We start from the raw sequence: 27,907 nt of genomic DNA, 5'->3' as shown, positions 1-27,907 counted from the left end.
AACTTCCCTTGAAAGAGAGTATCCTTACACTGCCACCCTAAGCCGAGGTACAAGTCCATTGGCTAATGCGGCTGTTCCCAAACCTTTTTTGTCATGGAGCCCTATTCAGGAGAGACCGAATGACAGTAGTATTTTTCTTTCCATGAAGCACTAGGAGATGTTTCACGGAGCACCAAGTGCTCCGTGGAGCACAGTTTGGGAACCGCTGGGTTAATGGATTTAGAACTCTGCTTAGGGGAGCTTTTGAAATTAATCAAGAAAATCAACACCTGGCTTCTTTAATATCAACATATCTGACCCAGGTTCGAATCCCCACTCTGCCATGGAAGCTTTCTGGGCCAATCACACAATCTCTGCCTAACCTGCTTCACATTATACTGGGAGTGTATGGGGTGGGTTCTGTTCACCACACAGCCTGTTAGACATCTCCTTTGGCCCTAAGATACAGAAACGCAAGCTTCAGTTTTGGGTAATGTCAAAACGCACACAGGCCTGGTTCTCATTTTATTTGTACTGTTCCCATAAGTTTATATAAAAAGAAGATTTTTGTGATACGCTCATTTAAGGAAAAGCACATGTTAATTTATTATTTTAACAGATTGTTGGGTAATAGTAGGACATCTGAAAAACAAGACTGGTGCAAGAAGGGAACAGGAAGATGCCTACCCACTGCTCCAGATGTGAAAATAAAGTAGGATTAATCTAGACTTAAAAGCATGGCCATCATAGCTCTGCCCTCTGTCCTGATTTGTCCTCTTTTTCCATTTTTTTGCATTGCCCTTTTTCGAGTGCTTAGATTTTGCAGAAGCAAAGAATGCAGCCAAGCTCCTGAAGTTATGCGATTTGTTCTTAACTGAGGACAATAGAAAAAGGAAATTAGTTGGGGGTTAAGTTGGAAAGTGTCCTCTAACAAAGTGTGTTCCAGGTTTTTAAGAGGTTCCGTCTGTATCTTCCATTAGAGAGCTCTCATGTGTGCCAAGCTGGATTGCAAGAAGTTTAAAGAAATGTCAAAATATATAGAGCAGGTTAAAATATTCTGGGGCTGAAAGATCACATCTTCCTTAAGCTACAAATGACATTGCGGGTCCTGTTTACTGGCAGCCGGCTGGATTTCAGTTGTTTTCAGAGACATAATATCCTGCCTGTGCTTTTGTGCTTCACTAGATGCTCTGATATGGGCAAAAAAGGCCAAAACAAACCTATGAACTGAAGAGCAGCAACAGCTCAAATGAAAAAACAAAGGCTTCCCATAAATAACAAAACCGAGCCATATTGTTGAGTCAGAATGAAACACATGGGGGAAATGAAGAGAGGCGGACCATATATGTTACCTTCAGCTCTTTAGAGGAAGGGCAGTAGAAAACCGTGAGAGATAGATAGATGGTGGTGGAAAGTTCCATCAGGTTGCAGCTGACTTATGGCAACCCTAGCATTTTCAAGGCAAGAAACAAACAGAGGTTGTTTGCCATTGCTGAGTTGCCAGCCTCCAGGTACTAGTAGGAGATCTCCTGCTATTACAACTGATCTCCAGCCAACAGAGATCAGTTCACCTGGGGAAAATGGCCGCTTTGGCAATTGAACTCTATGGCAATGAAGTCCCTCCCCTCCCCAAACCCCGCCCTCCTCAGGCTCCACCCCAAAAACCGCCTGCTGGTAGCAAAGAGGGACCTGGCAACCCTAGCCATTGCCTGCCTCTGCGTAGTGACCCTGGATTTCCTTGGTGGTCTCCTGTCCAAATAATAATCAGGGCTGCCACGCGGCACACCCCTTCCTGCTTTGCTTCCGAGAGCTGATGAAATCAAGTTAGCCTGGACCATCCAGATCTGGATGGGTGGATGGATAAGCAGATACACCACTGCCCCCTCCTCAAAGTAAGACCCTATAGATAATAGTTCCTCACAGGTGACGTGATGTTAAAACCATTCATTGCTGCCCACAACACCCAGTCATTTTTTTCCTCCCTGTTACACCATGGTCTTTGGTCAAGCAGGTTTTGTGAGGGCTTTGTTAAAGAACTTACAGAACCAATTTGACCAAGACTACAGAAATAGAAAGAGAGCATGTGTGCACCTGTACACAGAGACTTTCCAGAGAATTTCTTCCATAGCCTCAAACAAGATTGGGACAGGCAAAGTAAGAGGGATATCAATCCTGCCGCTCCTGCCTTACACCAACTCATTTCCACAGCATTGTTAATCTCAAAAAGAGTACACAGGCAAAGTTTACTATTAAAAAACTGTCAAGAACACAGTGGCCACTGATCCTTAAAGAGAAGATACTGTTATTTTAAAGGTGTAGGTCTAGAGATTAGATGAGGACACAGAATTATGGGTTGAATCCTGCAAATTTGTTCCCCTAGCAGGGGCCCTTTCCTCAGGAGAGAACTCCTTCCACCGAGTACAGCACCTCTGCTAGTGGAAAGGATTTGCCAGATCCAGCCCATGGCTTTACACTGAACTCTTCCTGCTCCATTTAAAATGTTTCACAATAAAGTTCCCTGACAGAAACGTTCTATATTAAACTAAGCTTCTGAAATACCAACGTGAGCGGTCTTCATTCTTCCAAGTCAGTGGCATTCTCGAGCCACTGGAATGCCTCCCACCCATAATAAATTATCCTTGTTCTTGAAAACACCTAACAGATGTTAAAGAAATGAAGAAGCAGCTCCATCCTTTCTACTAAACTGGGACACTTATTTTTAAAAAGCCACCAGTGCAGGACATTCTTCTGGCTACAGGGAGACTATTTCTGCTTCAGAACTTCCAAGCACAGCTTATTTTTACTTTCAAAGTGGCAAAATGCTTGTCCTTAGGAGGGGCAAGATGTGTTGGTAGCGTATGTGCCGCAAAGGCCAGAGTCAGCCCTTGGGAGGATGCAATGACATCATAAAGTCACATTTCATAATCTAGTGGCAACTGCGGCAGCAAGGCCTAGCCACTCAAAGCTACAGGTGCGTTCACACTGTGACCAATATAGGTCTGTCTGTGAAGGATAAAAGTGCAACTTGTTGCCATGTTCTAGGGTTGCAACTTGGAGAAAATGGCTCCTTTGGTGGGTGGACTCTGTGGCATTATAGATGGCTGAGGTCCCTCCTCTCCCCAAACCCTGCTCTCCCCAGGCTCCACCCACCTCCCAAATCTCCAGGAATTTCCCAACGTGGAGCTGGCAACTTAATAGGACAGTGTCACCCTGTGAGAGTGTTTCTTTCCAAATAATACCATTTTCTTTGTTTACTACGTAATTTGTTTTCTGCCTTCAACTAGAGCCATTGTGGAGTGGTGGGTGGAGTGTCAGACGGAGGTCTAGGAGGTAAAGGTCCCCTGTGCAAGCATCGGGCCATTCCTGACCCATGGGGTGATGTCACATCCCAACATTTACTAGGCAGACTTTGTTTACGGGGTGTTTTGCCAGTGCCTTCCCCAGTCATCTTCCTGTTACCCCCAGCAAGCTGGGTACTCATTTTACCGACCTCAGAAGGATAGAAGGCTGAATCAACCTTGAGCCGGCTACCTGAAACCAACTTCTGTTGGGATCGAACTCAGGTCATGAGCAGAGCTTGGACTGCAGTACTGCAGCTTACCACTCTGTACCACGGGGCTCCTGATTCAAATCCTCACACTGCCATGGAAGCTTGCTGGATGTGGATGACCTTGGGCCAGTCACGCCCTCTCAGCCTAACCCGCTGCAGGGTTGTTGTGAGCATGAAAAGGGAGGAGAGGGGAACGATGTAAGCTGTTTTGGGTCCCCATTGGGGAGAAAGGCAGGGCATAAATAAAGCAAATAAAAGAACATATATACAAATGCAATTTAAGGATCCTAGTTTTGGGAAATCGAGCTCCAATTTGCCACAACATCTGAATTCAGGCACCTGGGCAAACTGAAGTTTATTTTCCCCACCACAAATCGCTTAAAATCCCAACTGAAGGGATGGACCAGTTTGCCTGCCTGCAAGTCCCCAAACTCAGAAACCATCAACGGTGCCCCACAAGGAGCACATAAGCACATCAAAAAGCTGCATCTGTTTCTATCAGAACTTTCTGACAGTGAGGGCGGTTCGTCGGTGGAATGCCCTGCCTCGGGGGTGGGTGGGTGGGTGGAGTCCCCGTCTTTGGAGGTCTTTAAGCAGAGGTTGGATGGCCATCTGTCGGAAGCGCTTTGATTGTGGGATCCTGCATGGCAGGGGGTTGGACTGGATGGCCCTTGTGGTCTCTTCCAACCTTGTGTGATTTTGTGATTTATCATGGATAAACCTGAGTTTATTGTAAATGCAGCAATCAGAGGAAGGTCTTACTCTCCCCTTAGCAGCGTCCAAGTATACCCCTTTTCAGAGTCAGTGAAAGATGACCACTAGATGGCCATCTGTCAGCAATGCTGATTCTATGAACTTAGGCAGTTCATGAGAGGGAGGGCATCTTGGTCATCTTCTGGGCATGGATTAGGGGTCACTGGGGTGTGTGTGTGGGAGGTAGTTGTGAATTTCCTGCATTGTGCAGGGGGTTGGACTAGATGACCCTGGTGGTCCCTTCCAACTCTATGGTTCTATGAAAGACAACCACTCACTCATATGGGATGAAGGAAATGGCTGTACTTAGAGGTGTTGTTGGGGTAGGCAGAGCCAAACACCTGTCTGTGTGCTTCAGGTATTTGCAGTCGTAGGGATCAACACCATCTCTATATATACAATAGGAACTGATGATAGAGGAGAGGGTTTCTGTGTGTGTTTGTTTCTTGGTTGCTTGCTAAGGGTCAGGGGATATTCCCTAATGGATGGGGACATTTCCTGAATGGGCAACATACCTGCCAAGTGAGGCTTCAGCCTGGTCCTCTATGTATGTATGACAAATAGCTGTTTTGCACATGTAATAACAGCCAGGAAGAGAAAGAAGACTGTTTTCCCCCCTTACAGCTGGTATAACAATAGGATTTATGGTATGGGGCGGGGGCCCCCCTCCAAAGTCATGCTGTTTCCTCTGGGGAATGGAAGGGGGCTGCTTTACAGCCAGGCACTAATGAGGTGCTTATGTAATCTCAAATGTGCTCCTTTGGTACATACAGTGATCCCACAAAAGGCACCCTGAATCTCTACCGCTAAGACACAAACCCTGTAAAGAGATTTACTTTGGAACTTCCTGCTTCTTGGAAAAGGTTGGGGGGGGGGTGAGCAGCCCTTTTAAAACAAGACTAGATTCATTCTACAATCATCTAGACTAATAATTCTTTGCCAGAGCTAGAAAGAATGGGATGTATGGCCTCAATAATGGTCACTCTGCCGCAACACTCAAGGCATTTCCTACTCTTACAGAAAGCAACTCCAAAAAGAATTGGAGACAGTGATTCTGCTGTTTATTGACATGGTTTCCTCGGTTCCTCCCCTTGTCCCGTGTTGAATGCCATATTAGGTCGTCTCGCTGCAGCAATTCGCTCTCTAAAAGTGATTTTTAAAAAGACAAAAAAAAAGAACCCAATTCCTCAACAACAGCGTCACAAGCCTTAAGCATTCTTTAAAAGGCACACAACAATTTCAAAAGGACAAAGGCATTTTTTCCAGGTAGGGTAGCAGGAATAATCATGGGCTGCGTCTCTGTTTTTAAATATTTTTTCCACTCTGTTTTTACTAGGCGACCAGATATACTGGGCACTGTACAATCATCAGATGCAGCTTGATCTACAGCATGGCGAGGGGTGCCCAGGGCCCCCTTCTTACAGTTGCCAACTCTGGCAGGATGTAAGCCGGTTTGATTCGCCTTAAAAAAAAGGGAAAGTCAGCATATAAAAACCAACTCTTCTTGTTTCTTTTCTCTGTCCTGATTAGGAATGCCAGCACATGCCTGGTAGCTGGTGGGAGCTTGGGGGACACGCATCATCGCATGTGCCATGCTGCTACTTCATGGTGCATGAAACACCAACTTAATTCCCCCCCCCACCGCTGCTCTGCATGATGGGGGGCAATGAGGGTTGCCCGCGGGAGGCATCCCACCTTGCTTCCATACCTGAGTCTACCATCCAATTGGGATCTTGGAATTCTTACATGCAAAATTTGTATTCTAGCACTGAGCCCTAGCCCTTTCCCATTTCATTTCACTTCAGGAATTGTTACTTAGTACCTCTTTATCCCACCCTTCCTCCCAGGAGCTCAGGGTGGCGTGCATCATTCTCCCATGCTTCATTTCCTTTTCATAACAACCCAGTGATTTGATTACACAAAGAGTGTTTGGTCCAAGGATCCCCATCAAATTTAATTGCAGAGAGGAGATTTGAACCTGGATCTTCCAGATCCTAGTCCAACACTTTAACCACTATACCACACTAGTTAAGCAGAGGAGTAAGAGTAAGCCTTAGTACAGCTTTTAGTCTGAACTGAAAAGGGCATACAACTCTTGTGCATGCACCCTTATAAGCCTGGCTCAGAAATGAATTATATGAACATTTAGTACAGCATCCTGTGGGAACAGAGCTGAGGGTGTAGTTTATGGGGACAAGTGGGAGAAGGGTTGCCAGTTTTGGGTTGTGAAATTCCTGGAGATTTGGGAGCAGTGCCTGGAGAGAGCAGAGTTTAAGAAGGGGTGGAAGCTCAATGCAGGTGTTATGTCACTCTAGAACTTCCATTTCTGTTCGACTCTATAGTATACCAGAGAGTTTCCTCCCCACATCTGCCATTTTTTCCAAGGAAGCTGATCTCTGTAGTCTGAAGATCAACTGTAATTCTGGGAGAACTCCAAGTGACACCTTGTGGTTGGTAACCCTAAGTGGGAGGGGCTGAAATTCAGCAGAGTTGAGGGATGGTGTGTGTGGATTTCATTAAGGGTCATGCAGCTGATCAGTGGCTCAGGAGCTGAACCCCTTGAGGGTGCGTAACTCGTCCTTGGAATGATGGGGGTGGGGAAAGGCGGCATGTGATCAGGGTTGCCAAGTACCCCTTGGCAACTAGTGGTGGTGGTGGGGAACTTACCGCCATTGGAGGAGGCCTACTCTGGTATTTCAGCCATGTCGCTGGTGACACAGTGACGTCACTGGAAGTGACACCATGTCACTAGTGATGTGGTGACGCTGGTATCTGGGCAAAAACGCTATAGTAGAAGCTGTTTTTACCATAGAGTTTTTGCTCAAATACCAGAGCATTGCGTATTACCAGTGACGCGATGACATCACTTTCGGCATGCACCAAAAGTGAAGTCGCCATGTGCATCAAGTACGCCATCACGCCCATTTCCCATGTGAACGAATGGCAGAAATGATACTGAGCCTATTGTGGCAACTGTAATGAGGGCTCGGGGCTCTGTTGTAAGGAAGCACAACATGTCAGAATGGTCTGTTCACAGGGCATGGAAGTTACCTTACATTTTCCGGGGCCTGGATCCTACCACTTTGATCAGCAACGTCTGAAGCCTTCCTCCAACTGAAATGGCTCTTGACCCATGTTTTTGTTGGTGCACAAGTGAAGGCGCAAGTGCCTTACCTCCTCTCCTTACTTGAAGGTTTTTCCATTTTCGAATTTTATAGTGCTGCTCCCATCATTACAATGGGAAGGAAGAGGAAGTCCATAAATCAAAAGAGGCCTGTCTCCAGGAGGTCTTCTTTAACAGGTCCTTTTAAGGAAAGGCTGGGCAGCATCTCTATGGAGACCTTCCAAGAGCTGATCCTGAAACCCAGTTAAACTCAGTTCCTTCCATGTCTTTGGCAAGAGAGAGATCTCTGGCAACAATAAGACCTTTGATTTTGGGGTCCAGGAACTCTCAGACAAAGTAGGAGCGACTATCAGGAATTAGTCATGAATTTAATGGCGAAAAGCTACAGCATTATGGATGAAATTTGCACATTATGTGCATTTAAATCCAGTAATGCCCTATGGCAAAGTATTTGTTTTCTGTTGTATATATGTCAGCTTTATTTATATTCTAACAAGCAACTCTTCTGCTGCATGCTAGCAAAAGTTTAGGAAATGACCTAACTCTATAAACAAAGTCAGATTTTTAAAACATGCAAGTTTAAAAATGCATATCACACCGCCTTATAAAAGACAATCCTCCTTTATTATTTTTTAAATTATTGTTGGGAAGAGTTTTGCGAAATAATCTCCATGTGGTATAAGGTTCAAAGCTAACTTTCTTGCCCAGGGAAACATTATGTATGAACCATCAGAAATCCATTTATGCACATCCCAGGCTTGGACACAGACAGCTCAGGTGCTAGTCCAGAAGGGGATGCCAGTCACCTCCTGTATGGCTGGGGACTGGGTGGGGGTTAAGCCCCTGTGACATGTCAGTACCCTCCCCATGGTGCCATCCTACGGTTGCCAACCTCCTGGTACTAGCTGGAGATCTCTATTTCCAGCCAATAGAGATCAGTTCACCTGGAGAAAACGGCCGCTTTGGCAATTGGACTCTATAGCACTGAAGTCCCTCCCCTCCCCAAACTCCACCCTCCTCAGGCTCCGCCGCAGAAACCTCCCACTGGTGGTGAAGGGGGACCTGCAACCTTTTGCCACCCAAGCAGTTGCCAGGCGAGCGAACCAGCCTAGCAGCTGCCGGTCACATTACTTTTATTTACTTCATTTATACCCTGCCTTTCCCCCCAGTGGGATCCAAAGTGGCTTACATCATTCCCCTCTCCTTCATTTTTAACCTCACAACAACCCTGTTAGACTACAAAGCATGTGCCTGGCCCAAGTCACCCAGGACGCTTCCAAGGCAGAGAATGGGGATTCAAAGCTGGATCCACGCTAACTACTATACCAGGCTGGCTCTCAGTTTAGGCAGTGCTGACCTAGATGAAGCAATGGGCTGACTTTGTAGAGGGCAGCTGCGTATGTTCCTATTTTCCCCATGGTCACAATGGTTTTATGGGCTCTGTACAGCAACTGTAGAGGAGAGGTAAGCATGACCTTAAAAGGCTGTTCAGGTTTGCTCATTGAAACAGAGACCAAGCATGCCTCCTCCAAGCTGTTCTTGGAGAGCATTTAGTTTGTTGGGTTTGCCATTGAAAACAAATTTACCGCTGAGCAACATCCGCAACCTAACAGAGAGGTCAATTCTGCCTCGTAAATTCCACGTACGTAAAAGGCCCAGCATTGTGCTATTTTAAGGCAAAGGGAAAAATTCACTCCAAGGGCCTTCTGCATGACAAATGTGCAAGCATTATTTAGTTATCCCAGCTGACCCAGAAGTTTTCCCTTCTAGAGAACACTTCTGTAGTGAGATGTTGCATTTCTCCCAGTATTTAAAACAAAGATAACAGTATTTTCATAAGCCTGTTTTTTTGGAGATGCAGAATTACTTGCTTTCAAAGCTTCTGTACAATTTGCTGGTGGAATGTGCTTGTTTCATGATCTTGGCTGGAGCCAGTAGCTACAGAAATCGTTGTCTTATCTCCAACTCCCTGGCTGGGTGCTGAATTTAGCCATTTGAGACTGAGCAGCAGGAAAAACACACTGTTTGGGGAACTGGATTGGCAAGTGGGAGGCTTGGCTGGCAGAACGGTGTGCTGTGCAGTTGGGGAAACAGATGCTGCTCAAGTACTCCACTGGCATATGTGTAGAGATGTGACAGAAACATGGCAAGTCTTGAATATTGTCTTCATGCAAGGAAATTGTCTCTACCTGCCTGAAGCTGATGCAGCTGGAAAAACAGGCTATTTTCTCCCCAGGTCGCAGGGCTCCTGAGAGCCACCATGGGCCCCTGGACAAAGATTCCACCTGGCCCCCCTCCATGGCTCTGATCCAAACAAATATCATAACAAAACAAATCTCTTGGCTTGCTGTTACCATTAATTTATAGTAATAAAAGAATCACCCTGTCTGTCCATCTGTCCATTTGTGGCAGGCATAACTCATCAGAGAATAAACCTAGGAGGCTCAAAATTGGCCAACATCTTCAGGATGATTGCGGAATTTCCAGGGCCAAAACTGAACATGGGAATATCCTGGCCCAGGTGAGATACCCCCTCCCCATGCTATTTGCAGTGGAAGCTAAGGGTTTCTGTTTGTGGCAGGCACACCTCATCAGAAAATAATGCTACATTTTGAAATGTAGGAATTTCTTGCAGGCAGTAAGCCCCACTTTTACTGCCATGGATTACCTGCAAACATTACCGAGCTTTGAACACGTTAAGGTCTTTTTAATAATACTAACACAAATTTGACAGGAAAGCTTAGCTCTCTGGCTGCAGAAGGGTCACTCAGCTGAGTCAAAGAAGGAACAGAAGTGGAAGGGGGTTATTAAAGAACATAAAAACTTGACTTCTTGGAGAATCAGTGCAGTCATGAGATGAGTTTTGGGAAGCATTAATCCCTTTCAGAATTTTGTCTCACTTGCTTCTTGCCCATAAGAACATTCTCTACAGAATTAAAAGCTGATCCGTCCATTCCTTTGCTTCTGCTACTTCATTTATATTTTGTATTTAAAGCTTAAATTATCAGCAAGAAAACTTCCATTCTCTCGATTTAGGAAATGTGTCTGGATGAAGCCTTTTGCCCCCAAACCCCTATAACAATTATTTCCTGACTTTGAGTAAAATAACCTCCCCCCTTCTATTTAAGGCCGCAATTCTGTGCAGTTTCATGGGAGTAAACCCCAAGAACTCAGTGGGACTTACCTGGAGTAAACACACATAGTTTCAGAATACCAGAAATTAGCAATATCACGAGTTTTGTTGTATCTATCAGCATGTCTAGAGCTTAACCATATGCCAACTGCATGTCTACTGCACTAGCTAAATGTATATATTTTTCAATTTTTAAAATGTTATTACTCAGTGCATATTTAGATATATTTCTCAGTTAACTGACAAACTGAAGAACCCTCTAGCTCAGTGGTTCCCAACCTTTTTCGAGTCGCGAACCCCTTTTACAATTGCCAAGTAACCTGCGATCCCCGCCACATTTGCATAAAGCCATAAAAGGACATTTTCAATAGGATAAAGAAAACACATTAAAAATAGATTTTTCAGAATATAATTCCAATGTAATATTTAATTACGTAATATTTAATTAACGTAATATTTAATTAACTAATCAAGGGCCCATACGGCCCCCTTGCCATCGGGCAAACTCACACCCTGGCCGCAATGGCGGACTGGCCAGAATGTCCGCTTGCCTGATGGCAAGTGGGCCCCCAATGAAGTGGGGGGGCCCTTAAACATTAGATAATATGTTAAAAATGTTAATGGCCTTTTAGTAGCTTGAAAACATAATAGAAGCTCCAATACTATTACGGCATGCATGTGCCTTTTTCCCACTTATGTATTTTTTGAAATTTTTTATTTATTTCTGATACAAATTAAATGATAGCCTTATAGTTGTGGGAGGGGCCCCTTTGTCTCCTGGCAACCAACATTTTTAGACCCCCTCTGCCACTGGCTACGACATCAGGAGCCTGTTCTGGACTAGCACGAGATGGTGTGTGGGGGATGACTCCACGGCGAGGGAAGAGCGCTCTGTACATGCTCAGAAACCCATGGCGGTCAGCACTTCCCCTAGCAGATGCCTTCACCACCTCTAGCGGCCCACCCCACCCACCCGGTGTTGGTCCTCCCGCAGCCCCCGCCATGCCCCCAGCAGGAACTCCTTGCACCACAGATACGCCTTGCGGCGGTGCGGGGGTCAGTCTGGTCCTCGAGCGGCGGGGAGGGAGGGGTGGGCGGCAGCGGCAGAGCGAGGGGCTGCTGGCCCCGGAGCCCCAGCTCCTTGGCTTCCACCTTGGCGAGGGAGGGAGGCAGCGACGGTGCAGAGGAGGGCGACTGGGCGAGGGCGGGCAGGACGGAGCCTGGGCTGCAGCCCAGCAGGATCCTCAGTGGGGAAGGGTCGGCCTCGCTGCCGTTACAGAACTTGGTCTTCATGGCGGAGGAGCGGGCGAGAAGCAGGAGGAGATGACGGCGGTTGAGGGGAGAGCTGCGCGCGCACCACCGGAGCTCCGCAGAGGGTCTGAGGCGCGTGCAGCGCCTTCGGGGCTCTTATACTATAACGTGGCGACGACCCCCCAGAAAACACTTTGCGACCCCCTTGGGGGTCGCGACCGACAGGTTGGGAACCACTGCTCTAGCTGCCTGTCTTCTAATTTTCATAAGCTTCTAGCACCCTATACTCACTTACTTGGGAGCAAGTCCCAAGTTTGGATATCTCATAATTACTAAGAAATATATTTCTTATCTGACTGTATGACAGATCTCTTGTTTCAAAGCTGCCAAATTGGTTGGAACCAGAGAGGTGCCAACTAAGTCTGCTCAGGAGACATTGCCCCATCTTTGGTCAATAAAGTTAAAAATAACTGCCCTAATGCTTGGTCTTGTTAGCAGAATATGTCATTAATGTGCATAAATATGTATCAGTGAAAAGTGCCAGTCCACTGATTTCCACCCACCACTCCCCATGGCTTTCCCCCCTCCATAATCAAATATGTCCTGTGCCAAAGAATCCTGCCACATTTGTAAAGTAAGAACAGAGTCAGGTGCAACAGGAACTCTGGATTTTGGTTTCCATCAGGTCATATAAAACAATTCTTGGATTTGATTTGCTTAACTATTGGTAAATGTCATTTTAAACGACTATCCCTATTCTTTATCTTCTATGCTGTGCTAATGGTAGAATTATACTTACAAGCCATCAATCAAACGCCAACGACACTCTCTTCTCTCCTTGGTAGGGTTGCACAAACCTGGAGGTAAAATGTCCTGCACCTTTAACAGAGGCTTAACGCTTGGAAATGGGCACTTGAAGCTTTTCATGGCAGGGAGGTAAAAAACACCCCATTAAACCTCTGTTAAATGAGCAGGATGTCTTTTCTCCAGGTTACTGGCAACCCTACCCTTTGAAGGAGCCCCGTGGCACAGAATGGTAAGCTGCAGTACTGCAGTCCAGGCTCTGCTCACAACCTGAGTTCAATCCCAACGGACATTGGTTTCAGGTAGTCGGCTCAAGGTTGACTCAGCCTTCCATCTTGCCAAGGTCAGTAAAATGAGTACCCAGCTTGCTGGAGGTAAAGGGAAGATGACAGGGGAAGGCACTGGCAAAGCACCCCGTAAACAAAGTCTTCCTAGTAAATGTCACAGCCTAGTAAATGTCAGGATGTGATGTCACCCCATGGGTCAGGAATGACCCGGTGCTTGCACGGGGGATCTTTACCTTTTTACCATTTGTTAGTTAGGCAAACTCATGCTTAGGTGTTTCTGAACTCAACATTAAGGGGCTAAAATGGATAAAAGTGACACAATCTAATGTAAAATATGTGATGTAATATAGATAGTTATCAATAAACTTTCCATATCATACATATTTTGGCGATGATGTGTGTGTGTGTGTGGGGGGGGGGTCCGACAATTTTTTTTAATCAAGTGTGTCCAGTATTTTTCTTAAAGCTGTCTGGCAACCCTAGAAATAAGATCTTGTGGGGGGCAGCAAGCTCTAGCTAAACAGAACTGCAGGGGGAGCACCTTCTTTCTAAAGGGGCTTTTCCTTATCTGTCTGCAGTATGCTACTGTTAGGCTTTTCTTCTAGAACAGTCTATAATCCTCTCTCAGCTAGTAAGACAGCTAGGAGTATCTCTTCTCCTTCTATCCAGTCTGTCAGTTCCACAGATAAAGCTTCCATTACTGTTTAATCATTTCAGTGTCCTGACTGCTGCATTGGCACTCTGCCAACAGTGCTGGCTACTGAAAGTTGCTGCAGCAGAGATGTGCTGCCTTGGTCAGCCAGAGTCATAAAAGCACAGCATAACTACACCACCACAGATTACCCTAAATGTGGGCGAGCAGTGGCATCCTAAAAGAATGATGCTGGATCATTCTAGGGGAGGGGCCGTGGCTCAGTGGTAGAGCATCTGCTTGGCATGCAGAAGGTCTCAGGTTCAATCCCCAGCATCTCCAGTTAAAGGGACCAGGCAAGCAGGTGATGTGAAAGACCCCTGCTTGAGATCCTGGAGAGCCACTGCTGGTCTGAGAAGACAATATTGACTTTGATGGACCAGGGGTCTGATTCAGTGTAAGGCAGCTTCATGTGTTCATGTGGAGGCAATTGTTGAGCTAGGGGGGAATAAGCAGCCTAGAAACCTGCATTTCCTCAACTGAAACACAACAAAATCAATGGTCTCTCCAGCCCAGTACCTCTCTGTGAAACAGCCTAAAAATGGTGACTCTGAAGTTCTGCTTCAGGCAATACTACATGCTTGGCTAACCTGTAATCAGATGTTCAGGCACAGAACAATTATCAGGTTTTAGCAATGAAGGCACAAATTGCTTCAGTTTACTATCTGGATTGCTTTATCCCCCCCTGCCCGGCTGAGTCTGGATTTCTGATTTTTTTCTTTAACCCACTCTTGCTTTAAATAATAAACAGGAGGCAATCCCCCTTTACTGTATGGCTCACAAAACAGGGCTCCAGAGACCTTCTGAAGGCACCTCATAAAGTAAAACAAATCCAACAAGAAAGTCAACAATATTAAAGCAAGCCATAAAATCAACCTTGAAGCACCTTAAAATTATACTTATAAAAGAGCCTCAGATTAGAAGCAGACCATTAAAATTGTTTAAAAAGATGGGAATACTTTCAGTTCTATTATTATTATTTACCAGATTTATATCCTGCCTTTATGCCCTCACAATGGCCACCAAGGCGGCTAACGATTTAAAACATTCATGATAAAATCACATTTTAAAAACATTAAAATCAACCCCTCCAATATGAATCATCAAAACAAATTGAAAACAAAGTTAAAACATGTACAAAGACATAAAAACAGCAATACGAACATTGGTCAGGAAGGATGGATCACTGAGGGAATGCCAAATGGAGCAAAACAGACTCCACTTGCTAGCAGAAGATGGCAAGAGAAGGAGACAGACATGTCGATGTGAAAGAGCACAGGAGACAAGATCAAACTGTGTGGGACCTCCTAGGCTTGGGTAAAGGAAAATGTTTTGGCCTGGCACCTGAAAGTTAGTGAAGTAGGTGTTAGGAGAGCCTCAAGGGTGTGGGCAATCCAAAGGCATGGCACCCCCACTGAAAATGCCCTGGTTGCCACCCACCTCACCTCTGCAGACAGGGGCACAGAGAACAAGGCTTAGGAAGAAGATTTTAACTGGTGAGCTGGACAGTACAAGTGTTTCTTCAACCCCCTGCCAGCCCAGTGCTGGAAACCAGCAGGAGACTAGGGTAAAAGCGGGGACCTGGTAAAATGGCATCTTGCAATGCTGCAACATCACTTCTAGTTACTTAACCCAAAGTGATACCACTGCATCATACAACACTGTAGGGTTTCCCTAAAATTCTGTCGTAAAACCACAGAGATTGGAGAAGTTCCTAGATTATAGTGTGACACAATGATGTTGCATCTGGGTTCCTAGCTGGAAGTGACAACCTTACCCTCATCTAAGCTATTTAAAGACTTAAAGGCAAAGAGACAGCACTTTGAATTGTGCCCAGTAACAAACAGGCAGCCAATGTATATGTTTCAACACAGTGATACGATCCATGTATTCAGCCCGACAGTAGTGTGGCTACTGCATTTGGAACCAATTGAAACCTCCATATAGTCTTAGAGTTGGTTTGTTTCAGGTTTAAGTTTTTTGTGGATTCTCACATTTGACTTTGAGATTCTCATATTTTAAATAGGTTGAAATGTGTGCATTTTACATAGTTTCAGATTCTCCCATTGTACATTGGTTGGGCTTAGCAATAGTTTCTATAGCAGTCCTATGGGGGGAGATTCTTGGGTTTTACAGTTTCCACTTCCCCCCTCTAGCAAACAATAAAGTATGGGTGGGGGCACCTTATTCAGGGGCCCATAGAATTGGACCCCTTGGACCAATTGACTTGACATTTGGGGGTTTATTTAAAGGACAGGCACCAGCAGCTCCCCTGCATATTTGGTGCCAGTACCTTTAAAAACACCCCCCTTAGACCCCTGGAAAGATTCTCCATTGAGAATAATGGAACTAAAAAATATGAGAAACTGAAAAAGAACCTGGATCTGAATACCATACCACTATTTGGAACTCAGGAAACACTAACATTTTTTGGCTACAATATATTTGGATCCAAAAATACCAATTTTGTTGCTGCTCCCCCCCCCCCAACAAGAGATGGGTTGTTTGGAGTCTTACCAACAAGCCTAAGGAATCATGTTCTTACATCTCTGAAAATGAACCAGACTCCATATTCAGAAGAAATGCTTTTGGTGCAACTTTGCACAATGTTATCTTTAAATTGGAGCACAGATTCAAAGCACCCAACAACATTTGTTTTATATTCAGTCTAAAGATATGTGACATTAGATCTGAAGGAACTGGAAGAAGCTTCACAAGCTTCCTCCAGATCTTCCTGAGATTTTTCCTTGTGAAAAAGTTGCATCTGAAAAAAACTGCCAAGTCTACTTTTGGAAAAGAATATGAACTACCCTCAATTACAGTTTAAATTTAAATAGAGAATGCCCTTCTGTGCCCCATGATTTCTGTTTAGGATTGCACTGTTATCATACTAAGTGAGATTTACAAACAAACAAATCTGTAGCTAATTTTCAGTGAAGTCTGTCACTTTATGGATTTTTTGTTTTGCTCACTGCCAGTAACTGTGGGCCCTGACCTGGATGGCCCAGGCTAGCCTGATCTCATCAGATCTCAGAAGCTAAGAAGGGCCAGCCCTGGTTAGTATTTGGATGTAGGGCTGTCAAAAAAAAAAAAATTCGGTACAGTTCGGATTCGGCCGAATTTGGCCCTTGTGGGTTCGGTACGTGCTGAAGTCCGAACTCCCCCACTTCGGATCCGTTCAATTCGGCGGGAATTCAAAGTTCGGAAAAAAAATTCGGCCGAATAAAGCCATTAAAAACACAACCGCGCCTTTCCGCGGCTCTGGGGGGGCATTTTTGGGCTTAGAGGTCCCAAACTTTCAGCAGAGCTTCAAAGGACGTATATTGAAAGACTCCCCAAGTTTTGTAAAGATTGGGTCAGGGGGGGCTGAGATATGGGCCCTGAAAGGGGTCCCCCCCACCCTTAATGTGTATCTCTCAGCAGAGCTTGCCGCCCAGGCACAAAGCTCCCGGCCCGACAAACAGCTGATGAGAGCAAGGGCGGGGCAGGTGCTAAGAACTTTGCAAAGCAACACAACTGAAAAGCAACACCTTTGCAAACATGCAAAGGGCAGGGCAGGTGTGAAGAATTTTGCAAAACAATACAACTGCAAAGCAACACAAGCACGCAATGCAACACCTTTGCAACAGTGCAAAGCAACACCTGACACCTGGGAGTTTGCATACCATGGAAAGGGACAGAGGCAGCTAGCTATGCATAATGAGCAGGAGGGGGTGGAATTTCTCCTTTTGCATTGGACTTGGGACCAGGCAGATGCATTCTTTAAGTCACCATTTGAAAACCAGTTTTGAGCAAGCATCAAAATAACCTAACTGATCTTATGAATGAAGAAAAACCTGAAGAATAAAAATGAAGCCCCCCCTCAAACCAGGGAGAGAGAGACTGGAGGGGGAACACACACCCCAGGCAGAACCGGCAAAAGCCCCCTTTGGCTCCCCCCCCCACCCACAGAAACTGCTCCCTCCCCACACACACACACAGACTCTGCTTTCCCCCCCCACACACACACAGAAAAGAAAAATTACAGATTAAAGCCCCCAAAGGGGTCTTACTGTGGCTGTCTTCTGTTCCAGCAGGAGGGGCTGGGAGGCTGGGTAATCCAATATGATTCCATTTGTATCCAATATAAGATCCATATGTATGCATCTCTCGAGGGTGATCCATTCATCCCAATAGGGAAAAGGGGAAAGCCCATATCTCGGGGGGCCCTGACCCAATGTTTACAAAACTTGGGTGGTCTCTTAAAAAGCCTTGACTGACGCTCCGCTGAAAGTCTGGGGTCGGCACACCCAAAAATGCGCCCCCTGCAGCCACGGAAAGAGAAAAGGGGGGGAGCCGATATTTCAGCCCCCACTGAACCCATCTTTACAAAACTTGGGTGGTCTCTTAAGAGGGATTCTCTGAAGCTATGATAAAAGTTTGGGGGCTGCACCCCCAAAAAAGCGCCCCCTGCAGCCACGAAAATGGAAAAGGGGGGAGAGGAAAAAGGGGTGGAGCCCATATCTCAGGGGCCCCTGACCCAATGTTTACAAAACTTGGGGGGTATCTTAAGAAGCCTTGTCTGATGCTCCGCTGAAAGTTTGGGGTCGGCACACCCAAAAATGCGCCCTCTGCAGCCATGGAAAGAAAAAGGGGGGAGCCCATATCTCGGGACCCCCTGACCCAATGTTTACAAAACTTGGGTGGTCTCTTAAGAAAACCTGTCTGAATATCCCCTGAAAGTTTGGGGTCGGTACCCCAAAAAATGTGCCCCCTGCAGCCACGGAAAGGAGCGAATGTGCACAAGCACCCCCTCACACACACATGAGGATTTCCCTCTCTCTCTCTCTTTCCCCGGCCGGCCGCACATCAGCTGATTCCTCCAGTACTCAATCCTGACTGATTGGCCAGAAGAAGACCCAGCTTGGCCACCGATTGGCCGGGGGAGGAGAATGCTGCTTACTGAAGGTTATGCTGCTTACTGACGGCCCCGAATTGGCCGAATTTATTCGCGAACTCCCGAACTCGCTGAATTCGGCCCCCCCGGTTGCCCGCCAGTTTTGAGTTCGGTTCCTCCCGAACTAAAAACCGCCGAATCAAGGGAAATTCGGCTGATTTTCAGTTCAGGCCGAACCGAATTGACAGCCCTATTTGGATGGGAGACCACCAAGGAATACCAGGGTTGCTGTGCAGAGGAAGGCACTGGCAAACCACTTCTGTTAGTCTCTTGCCATGAAAACCCCAAAAGGGGTCGCCATAAGTCTGCTGCGACTTGACGGCACTTTACACAGACACAGTAACTGTGGAGAAGATAAAAGACTTTCCAACAGGCTCACACTCATCAAACAATGCACAGTTCTGCTATGAGGCAAGAACAGTTAAGTCACTTGCAGACAGGGATGACAACCTCTAGGTGGGGCCTGAAGATCTCCTGGAGTTAACACTGATCTCCAGACTACAGAGATCATTTTTCCTGGAGATCGTGGCAGTTTTGGATGGTAGACTATATGGCATTATAGTAGACTGAGGTGGGGCTGCCAAACCCTGGTGGGGCAGAGATCACCCACCCTGGTGATTCCTACAGCTACCAGAAAGCGACAAAGGGTAGGTCTAGGAATCACCGAACTCTTTATGGTAAGGTTTCAAGCAATTCCTATAGCTACCCTTTGTCACGTCTGATCCTTGTCTTGAAGACCCACCAGGAACTCTGTGGCAAGAACTACCTGTAAGTAGATGAGGCCTTATTTTTCTTTCTAATTTTTCTCTTGGGATGTTGCCCCACACAACCCTCCTGCAGGTTGACAGACTCTGCCTGGCAACCCTACACTGAGGTCCCTCCCCAAACACCACCCTCCCCAGGCTCCATACCCAAATCTTGAGGCATTTCCCAACCTGGAGCTGGCAATCCACTGCAATCCTAAACAGAGTTATACCTATCTAAGCCCACTGAAGTAAATGGGCCTAAGAAGGCTGTGATTCTGTATAAGAATGCAGTGTCCTATTTGTGAGAGCCTATCTATGCAAAAAATTACCCTAATAGTTGTGGCTTTCCCTATAGAGGTTTTTGGGTGAGAGTGCTGAGACTTTGGTTGGAGAGCTTCCCCCTCCCCTCTCAGCCTGTGGGACAGAGGAATTTAAACTCATGTAAGTCCCTTGTGTAATGATACCCTTAATCTTTCCAGATCAGACTAAGAGATTTCTTATTAGGAGGCTGTTTGTTACCCTGGAGGGACATTATCAAGTCCATCAATTCCAGTCGCCTGAGAACTGACTTGTCTAAGAAATTCTGATTCCTGCCGCAAGCCTGTTTCCAACAAGAAAGCCCTTCCTTTTGCTACTCTCACTCTGAAATGCTCTCCTATCCCACAAAGAAATTTCCACTCACAGACCTTGAGGCTCGATGCTTCTTCTGGACTGCTTTGGCAACCCAGAGAATGCTTCAAATCAACAAGGCATCACATGTTCTTTCTTATACTATTCCTATGTGTAATTGCCTGAAAAACATTAACTTTGAAAATGCCAAGCTTGCCCAATATTGCCAATGGCTGCCATCCAGTATTACTAATTGTATGAAACAACAAAGCTTCCAGAATGGAAAAATAAAACACTGGGAAAAACTTCTCCACATCTTGGGATTTATCCATAGATGCTCGGATGCAACTATTCTCCACAACTGATACCAGCTCCTTGTCCTTCTCTGCAAAGCACTCCACCATCTCTCCCTCATACTTCCCCATGACAATGCCTGCCTGCAACATCCCTTGGCTGCTCCAACTCTAACTCCTCAGCTGCCTGAAGCTTTCTAACACAAATCTGCACATTCTCCCTCCCTCCCTCTCTAAATGTGTGTGTGGTATGCCCTCACTCTGTGTTCATTTAAGCCTCTCTTCAAAACCCAGAGTTTACAGGAGGCCTTCTGCTCAACCCCTCAACCTTAATTCCCAACTGAAACAAAGCTGTGTTGAACCCCATTCATCTCTTGTTAAGCAAATTTCTCCTTCCCTTTCCCTTGCTATCTGTTATGGACTGAAAAAGTGGAAAAAGGCATCCTCTTGGCAAAGGCATGGCCCAAGTCCTGCACTGGCTAACATAATGGGAATGTCAGGGCACTTGCAATGGAGGACTAGCAGGCGGACCAAGGGCTTCACCTGTCCTGTGCCCACCAATTCTCCCTTGCAAATTCCCTCCCAAGGCTGATTGTCCCCCCACCCCCCACCCCCGGGTTCGCTTCTAGTTTTAGAGCAGGCTTGTGCAACCAGCGGCCCAAAATCGTAAACTTACTGAAAACATTATGTTAGTGTTATGTTCGTGTTTTAAAAGCCCCGTGGCACAGAGTGGTAAGCTGCAGTACTGCAGTCCAAGCTCTGCTCACAACCCAAGTTCGATCCCAACGGACGTTGGTTTCAGGTAGCCAGCTCAAGGTTGACTCAGCCTTCCATCCTTCCGAGGTTGGTAAAATGAGTACCCAGCTTGCTGGGGGTAAAGGGAAGATGACTGGGGAAGGCACTGGCAAAACACCCCGTAAACAAAGTCTGTATATGTCATCACCCCATGGGTCAGGAATGACCCGGTGCTTGCACAGAGGACCTTTACCTTATGTTAGTGTATTTTATGTGTGGCCCAAGACAATTCTTCTTCCAATGAGGCCCAGGGAAGTCAAAAAATTGGACACCCGTTTTAGAGCCTGGCTGGGTACAAAATAATTTAAAAGTGCTGGGGAGGGGCCTACAAGAGAGGGATTTGGCAGATAAAGGAATATTTAAATTCCAGCCTGGTGATTTGCTTCTACAAGAACATCCTTTTTAATGCAGCTGTAGTTGTTTCCCCTCCCCCAAAGGAGGTTTGTGTGTGTGTGTCTGGAGAACATGCACATGCCTCAGGCATTACATTAAGTGTATGATGATTGGGAGGGGGATCTACACAAACAGTGTCCCTGGCCAGTTGATAGGTACAAACTGGGCAATCCTTCACCATTACCTTTCTCTGCCCTCCTTCTAAGGCTCTCGGGTCTCCTGAAGCTTTGCATTAAGCAGTCTCAGGAGGGATTCCGAATCGTTTCAGGAGGGAATCCAAATGACACCTCAGAAACCATAAGCTCCACAACAGCCCTTAGTTTTGAAAATTTAACCAAGCAAGCGACTCCAAGACCTCGGCCCTCTCTGAAAATAGAAATTTAAAAAAACACCCCAGATAAAAGTTCTCAGGAGCTTTGATTCTGTCTCACAGACATCTGCCATAGGAACCTTTTCCTGGCATACTGCCAAGGAGGAGAAGGTGACACATTTACCCAAATTATCATCCTGAGTAGTCTTTCTGTTCTGTTCTGTCATTTTTCGCCAATTCTTCTCTCTCCAAACGCTGACAGCATAAGCCACATGCAAACTAATAGGCTGTTGAAATGCTTGGTGAAGATCCTCTTCCCCCGTCCCTCTCGGCTTCCTGAGTTCATCATTTTAAAAACATCCATGTTGTGGAGAGTGAGGTGCTAAAACAGATTCCAGTGGCAGCACATTCGCAAGGAAAACACATATGCTACTTGGGGAAACAGGCTTTGCAGCTGCAACCATTTAGACAACGGTAGTCGCTGTAACAGTGAGAGATGAAAATTGCTAGAAAAACAGAGAGATCTGGAAACAGTTCAGTGGATTCCAGTTAAACCTGCTGCACGAACTGAGGACAGGTGCAAAGAGAGTTGTCCTGTGGCAGTGTTTAAGTTAGATTTATCTTCCCCTTTCACACAGCAGCTGAACTATAAACAGGATTAAAAAAAAACCCAGCCCTCTAGTTCTGTGTGTTGAGTAACAGGTGCCACAGGCGCTGGGTTCTCTCCCAGCCCTCAGTGGCAGGTAGGATTGCCAACTTCCAGGTACTAGCTGGAGATCTCCTGCTCTTACGACTGATCTCCAGCCAACAGAGATCAGTTCACCTGAAGAAAATGGCTGCTTTGGCAATTGGACTCTATGGCATTGAAGTCCCTCCCCCTCCCCAAACTCCACCCTCCTCAGGCTCCACCCCAAAAACCTCCCACTGGTGGCGAAGAGGGACCTGGCAACCCTAGTGGCAGGGGAAGGGACTGGCATCCTATCCTGAGCTTCTGCCACCAACAGCTGGGTCCAAGCCTCTGACTTGGGCCCGGCTGGTGACAATACAGGCCCAGGCGGGTATGGACGTGCCTTCCACAGGGGGGCAAAATAACCTTGGACTGTTCTTACATTAGACCCCTCCTGCGTCCAAACTAACTGTTTTAGGCCTCTATCAGTCTGGCCTTGATCTCTGGAACACTGCAGCCATTCCTGGTCCCAACCCAATTTACAGAGCACAAGAAGAATTAGATAGTGGGTCCCTTTGGTCTCTCTGCCCCTCCCCTTTCTCATTCGGACACCTTTGAGCCAACAACAACAGCAAATGAAAGTTTTGAGAACTGAAATAGAAAGGAGAGCGGACATCCCATTCACAAGTAACAATGAATGCACATCCAATCCATGTACAGTCTATATCTTTTATACGTGTGTTGAGTAATTCTCATGTTACAATAAACACATGTACAGCTGAATATATGATTGAAATCCCACACTTATCCAGTTACTGGTCATGATTTCATTTGTAAAGCAAACACTCGTTGGCTCTTTCTTACAAATGGGTATACACACATATGTGCCGGTTGCACATGTATTCACTGCAACATGTGAACAGGGCTAGATACTCTTACCATTGAGGAAATTGGGGGTCTCCCCTTGTGACAGCAAATTCACTTGATCTCTCAGCTGACTAAACCTGGCAAAGGCATTTGTTTCCTAGCCTTGATTCTTATTCTCAGTCACATTAAACACATTCTGAGGCTGGTCATATGGGGCCTCATTTCCCCTCCATAAACCCCCGCGTAAACTTGCCCAACTTGTCTGTCCAGTCTCCCCTTCCAGCAGGGCCCAGACTTAAGATCAATTGGCTCTCCACTCTCATACACACTACGGCCCTTTTACAAGTTTCTAGAAAATAGGAACGAGAGGGGAAAAGACAGCTTCACTCCACCCTGTAAAACTGTTGTTGTTGAGCCTCTGGCATTATGGCTTTGGGTAGAGAGCCTGTGTGCAGCAGCAGACTGGGATCTGGGAGATGTCAGTTTGAATCCCTGCTCTGCCTTGCCGGGTGACCTTGGGCCAATCACACACACTCAGCCTAACCTACTTCAAAGGGATGCTGCAAGGATACGGTTACCAACCTCCAGGTACTAGCTGGAGATCTCCTGCTATTACAAGTGATCTCCAGCCAATAGGGATCAGTTCCCCTGGAGATAATGGCTGCTTTGGCCATTGGACTCTGTGGAATTGAAGTCCCTCCCCTCCCCAAACCCTGCCCCCCAAACCTCCCGCCGCCGCCAGTAGTGATGAGGGACCTGGCAACCCTATGTATGGATAAAATGAGGGAGAGGAGAAGGCACTTTGGGTTCCCACTACAGAGACGGGGAGGGGCTGTAGCTCAGTGGCAGTGCATCTGCTTGGCATGCAGAAGGTCTCAGGTTCAGTCCCCGGCATCTCCAGTTAAAGGGACTAGGCAAGTAGGCGATGTGAAAGACCCCTGCCTGAGACCCTGGAGAGCAGCTGCCGGTCTGAGCAGACAATACTGACTTTGATGGACCCAGGAGGGTCTGATGCAGTATAAGGCAGCTTCATGTGTTCACGTGAAATAAATAATAAAAAAGATACTGAGAACCACAGATTGCACTTAGACATCACAATACCTGGAATTAAACTGGGCATTGTGCATGGACTTGTTTGCTGGATTCTCTCTGCACAGCAGCAACATAAGTGGAATGCACATGCCACAATCTAAATATGGACTATTAAGAGTACTCCAAGTTTTGATTTGAAAACAAAACAAAACACAAAGCAAAATGTTGTGTTGAATTACACACTTGATACTACACTTGATCTTAGCTGATAGGCCGAGAAGCGATGTGTTGAATTATCCTGCCATAAATTTCTTTCTCCAGGCAATTCTAAGATGACAGGTCTCAATTAACAGGTTTGTATTGTAACAGACATCAACCATTTCGCTTTAGGCTGGAACAGGTACAAAGACACCTCTTTCTGCATCACTGGGCCATCAATGAAGTCCCTCAAAACTGAAATCAGGGTGAAAGTCTCACAAAGGCAGAAAGTTTCTTAGAACGAGCCTGGTTACTCTGGCCTTGAGAAAGCAAATGATACATATCCCTTCATGCAAACGAAAAGGAAAAAAGGGGGGAAAGAGAAAAGGGGGAGGGGGAGAAAAAAGGATTGGTTGATTTTTCTATAGACATTCTATTTAAAAAGAAACACACTAAAATAAATTCTCAAAATACACCACTTCTTCACTATTTCGCACTAAACATATTCAAGAATGGACTTTTTATTTTGGCTGCAAATATTGCCCTCATCCACAAATGATGCCCCTAGGCTGTTTTAACTTTTTCCTCCACATCGGACTCAAAGGCATCCAGCAAGGAAGCACCCTGCCCTAACCAAGATTGTATTTTTAAATGAATGAACGCTTTCTGAAGAGAACCTTTTCTTCCAAAAACTGCTGAGCACTGTGGTTTTAAGAACATTTCCAAAGGGGGCTTCTGTTGAGTCTTTTTTCATGGGCAGACACGTAGAGCGTCTCCTTTCTGCTGAGTCAGTGACTCTCAGTTTGCACTGACACTTGCTGCCCAGACACTCACATAGCCCATTTCAGCAAGACACGCAGTGGCAGGAAATTCTTGGGATCTTTCCAGACAGTAACTAGGATGTCCGCGCCACGTCTTGGTAAACATAATTGAAGCTGAGGAGAAATGAGAGCAAATCTCGTTCCAAAACTCTTCTGCTGTTATGCTCTTAGCAAGCACCAGGCTTTCTTTCTGGAACAGTGGAGACAGTTATTTATTTTTCACATATAATCCAAAAGAAGGTCCAAGAACTCCCAATTGCTTGAGCCAATGAAGGGTAGGACTGCCAACTTTTTATTAGCCCTGCCTTTATAAGAGCCTGGCACAGGATCAAGAGAAGATTGGGATGTTAAAACAGATGTGGCATTGGAATGTACAGGGATGGGAAAGAGGCAGGGGTGACTGGAGGGTGTTGACAGGAGCCAGCGACTTAGAGAATATGCAGAGAGGCTGCTCATTCAAATTTCACATCAGCCACCAATTTACATGGTGGCTGCTGCTTTGCCTCAGTCTCCCATCTGTAATATGGGGTGATATAAGTCTACCTTACAGGGTTACTGTGAGGATTATTGACAATAAATGTGAACTTATTGTCAATATACCAATTTTAAGTACTACGATTCACATGAACTAGTGACTTTAGAAATAATGGGATGAGGAAACATATGCAATTGCCTCAAAAAGGTCCTTCAAAAAGAGCCACTCAGAAGCAGCATCTACATACTTTGAGCCAAGAAAAAGCTCCAAACGTAAACCCTTAAATCCCCAAGAAGGGGCTGATGATTCCCAGATTCTCATTCTGTCAAGAAAAGTGGCTGGGGCTTTGAAGGAGCAATACTTTGGGGCTTGGAGTGGTGTCTTGTGCTTCTGCTGAATAATCTCAGGTGGGTTGGTCCACACATGACAAAGCCCTTATGGATACTAAGCAGCATTTTGGTCTGAACCAGTGTGGTGTAGTGGTTAAGAGTGGTGGACTCTAAACTGGGTTTGATTCTCCACTCCTCTACATGAGTGGTGGACTCCAATCAGGTGAACCAGGTTTGTTTCCCCAGTCCTCCACATGAAGCCTGCTGGGCAACCTTGGGCTAGTCACAGTTCTCTGAGAACTCTCTCAGTTCCACCTACCTCACAAGGTGTCTGTTGTGGGGAGGGGAAGAAAAGGTGATTGTAAGCTGGTTTGAGACTCCTTAAAGGTAGAGACAATTGGGGTACAGAAACTAACTCTTCTTCTTCTGATGTGTGTTGGGAGTTTCATACCAGGGACTTAGTTCCCAAGTGGATTTGGGCCCAGTTCAGATCAGCACGGTGGCCCATGGGGAGAAGGGGCTTTAGCCATTTTCCTGCCCTGAAACAACCTGGGGGAGCTGCTCTTTGCTTTGTCAGGGAAACTTACATGTAGCCCATCCGTAAGTTACTCCGATGGGCAAATGGCTCCCCAGGGCTGTTTCAAGTGGGAAAAACAGTACAGAGAGGAAGACTTCAGCTCCTTCTCTATGAGTGCCTTGGTCCTGATCAGAATGAGGCCTCCGTGTGTCTGGGTTTTAATTTCCCAGCAGGGAACTCCTGGAACACATTTGTCCAAACTCCACATGGGGGACATGTGAACTGGCCCTCAGATTGTGCCTGCTCATTTTAGTCTGGAGAGCAAATCGAGCTCTCTTTACTCTTTCTAGGGGCCCAGCGACACAGCAGTGATTTCAGTACTTTAATCCTTGGCAGATCTAGCAATATGGTGCTTCAGAGGGGGCAGCTTGGACGGTACATTCTCCACAGAGAGTTAGGAAAGGGTCAGAACTTATCTGCTCCCCTCCCCAGGACATGGCCTGTGCCCTTAGTCGGGTTATATACCCCTCCAATCAAGCTTCCCCGTTGTCTTTCCTTCTCAGGTATGTTTTTTAAAAGCTGCATTTCCCCCTTCCTGCTCCCCCCTCCCAAATCTCAGGGTGGTCGGTTTCCCACCCTCCCCACTTCATGGCAGGCCAAACAGCTGCGTGGATGGCTGCCTTTCTTGGCTCTGCTCTTTGAGGGAGGAAGGGGCACTGTAATGCCAACTCAAACACACTCTGCTGAGGCAGGAGGAAAATTAGAGATTCTTCCATAAGGCCCTTGCCTGCTCCTCCAGTCAGAAGGATCCAACTGGAATATTGTTAGGTGCAAGTTAACAGCTGCATTCAACGCTCACCTTGGCCATAAATACACTGACTGGCCTTTGGTGGAGCTACCAGTTCTGGGTCTCAGATTCCCATTTGTAATACAGAGAGAGCCACCAGGGCAGTGTATTACCCCATGCTCACATAATTAAAAGCACCTGCCCAGGCCATCCAAAATCTGTGCTGTAATGCTTATTACTGTGACTTGCATCAACTAAGCAAATGTAAATGCTTTCTCTTATTTTGCATAATTTACTATACATTTTGAAAACTATTTTGTTTAATTTGTTCTGGTTTTGATAGATATGGGGAGCTGTAAGGAGCTATGCAGGGACCCACTGCAAATATTATTCAACCACCTCGTTCGCTTCCAGGGTTCAGTAGTTGCTCAGACACAAATTGAAGAGTTCAGAGCCATAAGGGCCAATAACGTAAAGGCTTGGAACTTGACTTCCCACAGGTATGCGCAACCCTTCCCCCTGATAATTTATTTTGACATGCTGAAGTCAACATCTTTTTA

At 46.1% G+C, this 27,907-nt stretch overlaps 1 protein-coding gene and 1 pseudogene across 1 annotated transcript in view; one reads left to right on the top strand and one right to left on the bottom strand.

The window, feature by feature from the left end:
* The window catches only part of CCDC3 (coiled-coil domain containing 3), a 50,742-nt gene that overhangs the window by 17,892 nt on the left and 4,943 nt on the right, over positions 1 to 27,907 (top strand). The gene's annotated exons all lie outside the window — the stretch shown is intronic.
* On the bottom strand, positions 24,357 to 24,505 carry LOC130475880 (U2 spliceosomal RNA; annotated as a pseudogene).

Source organism: Euleptes europaea, chromosome 3 (assembly GCF_029931775.1).
Source record: "Euleptes europaea isolate rEulEur1 chromosome 3, rEulEur1.hap1, whole genome shotgun sequence".
NCBI lineage: Eukaryota > Metazoa > Chordata > Lepidosauria > Squamata > Sphaerodactylidae > Euleptes > Euleptes europaea.
The sequence above is the reverse complement of the archived record's forward strand: the minus strand, read 5'-3'. Positions and strand labels throughout refer to the sequence as shown.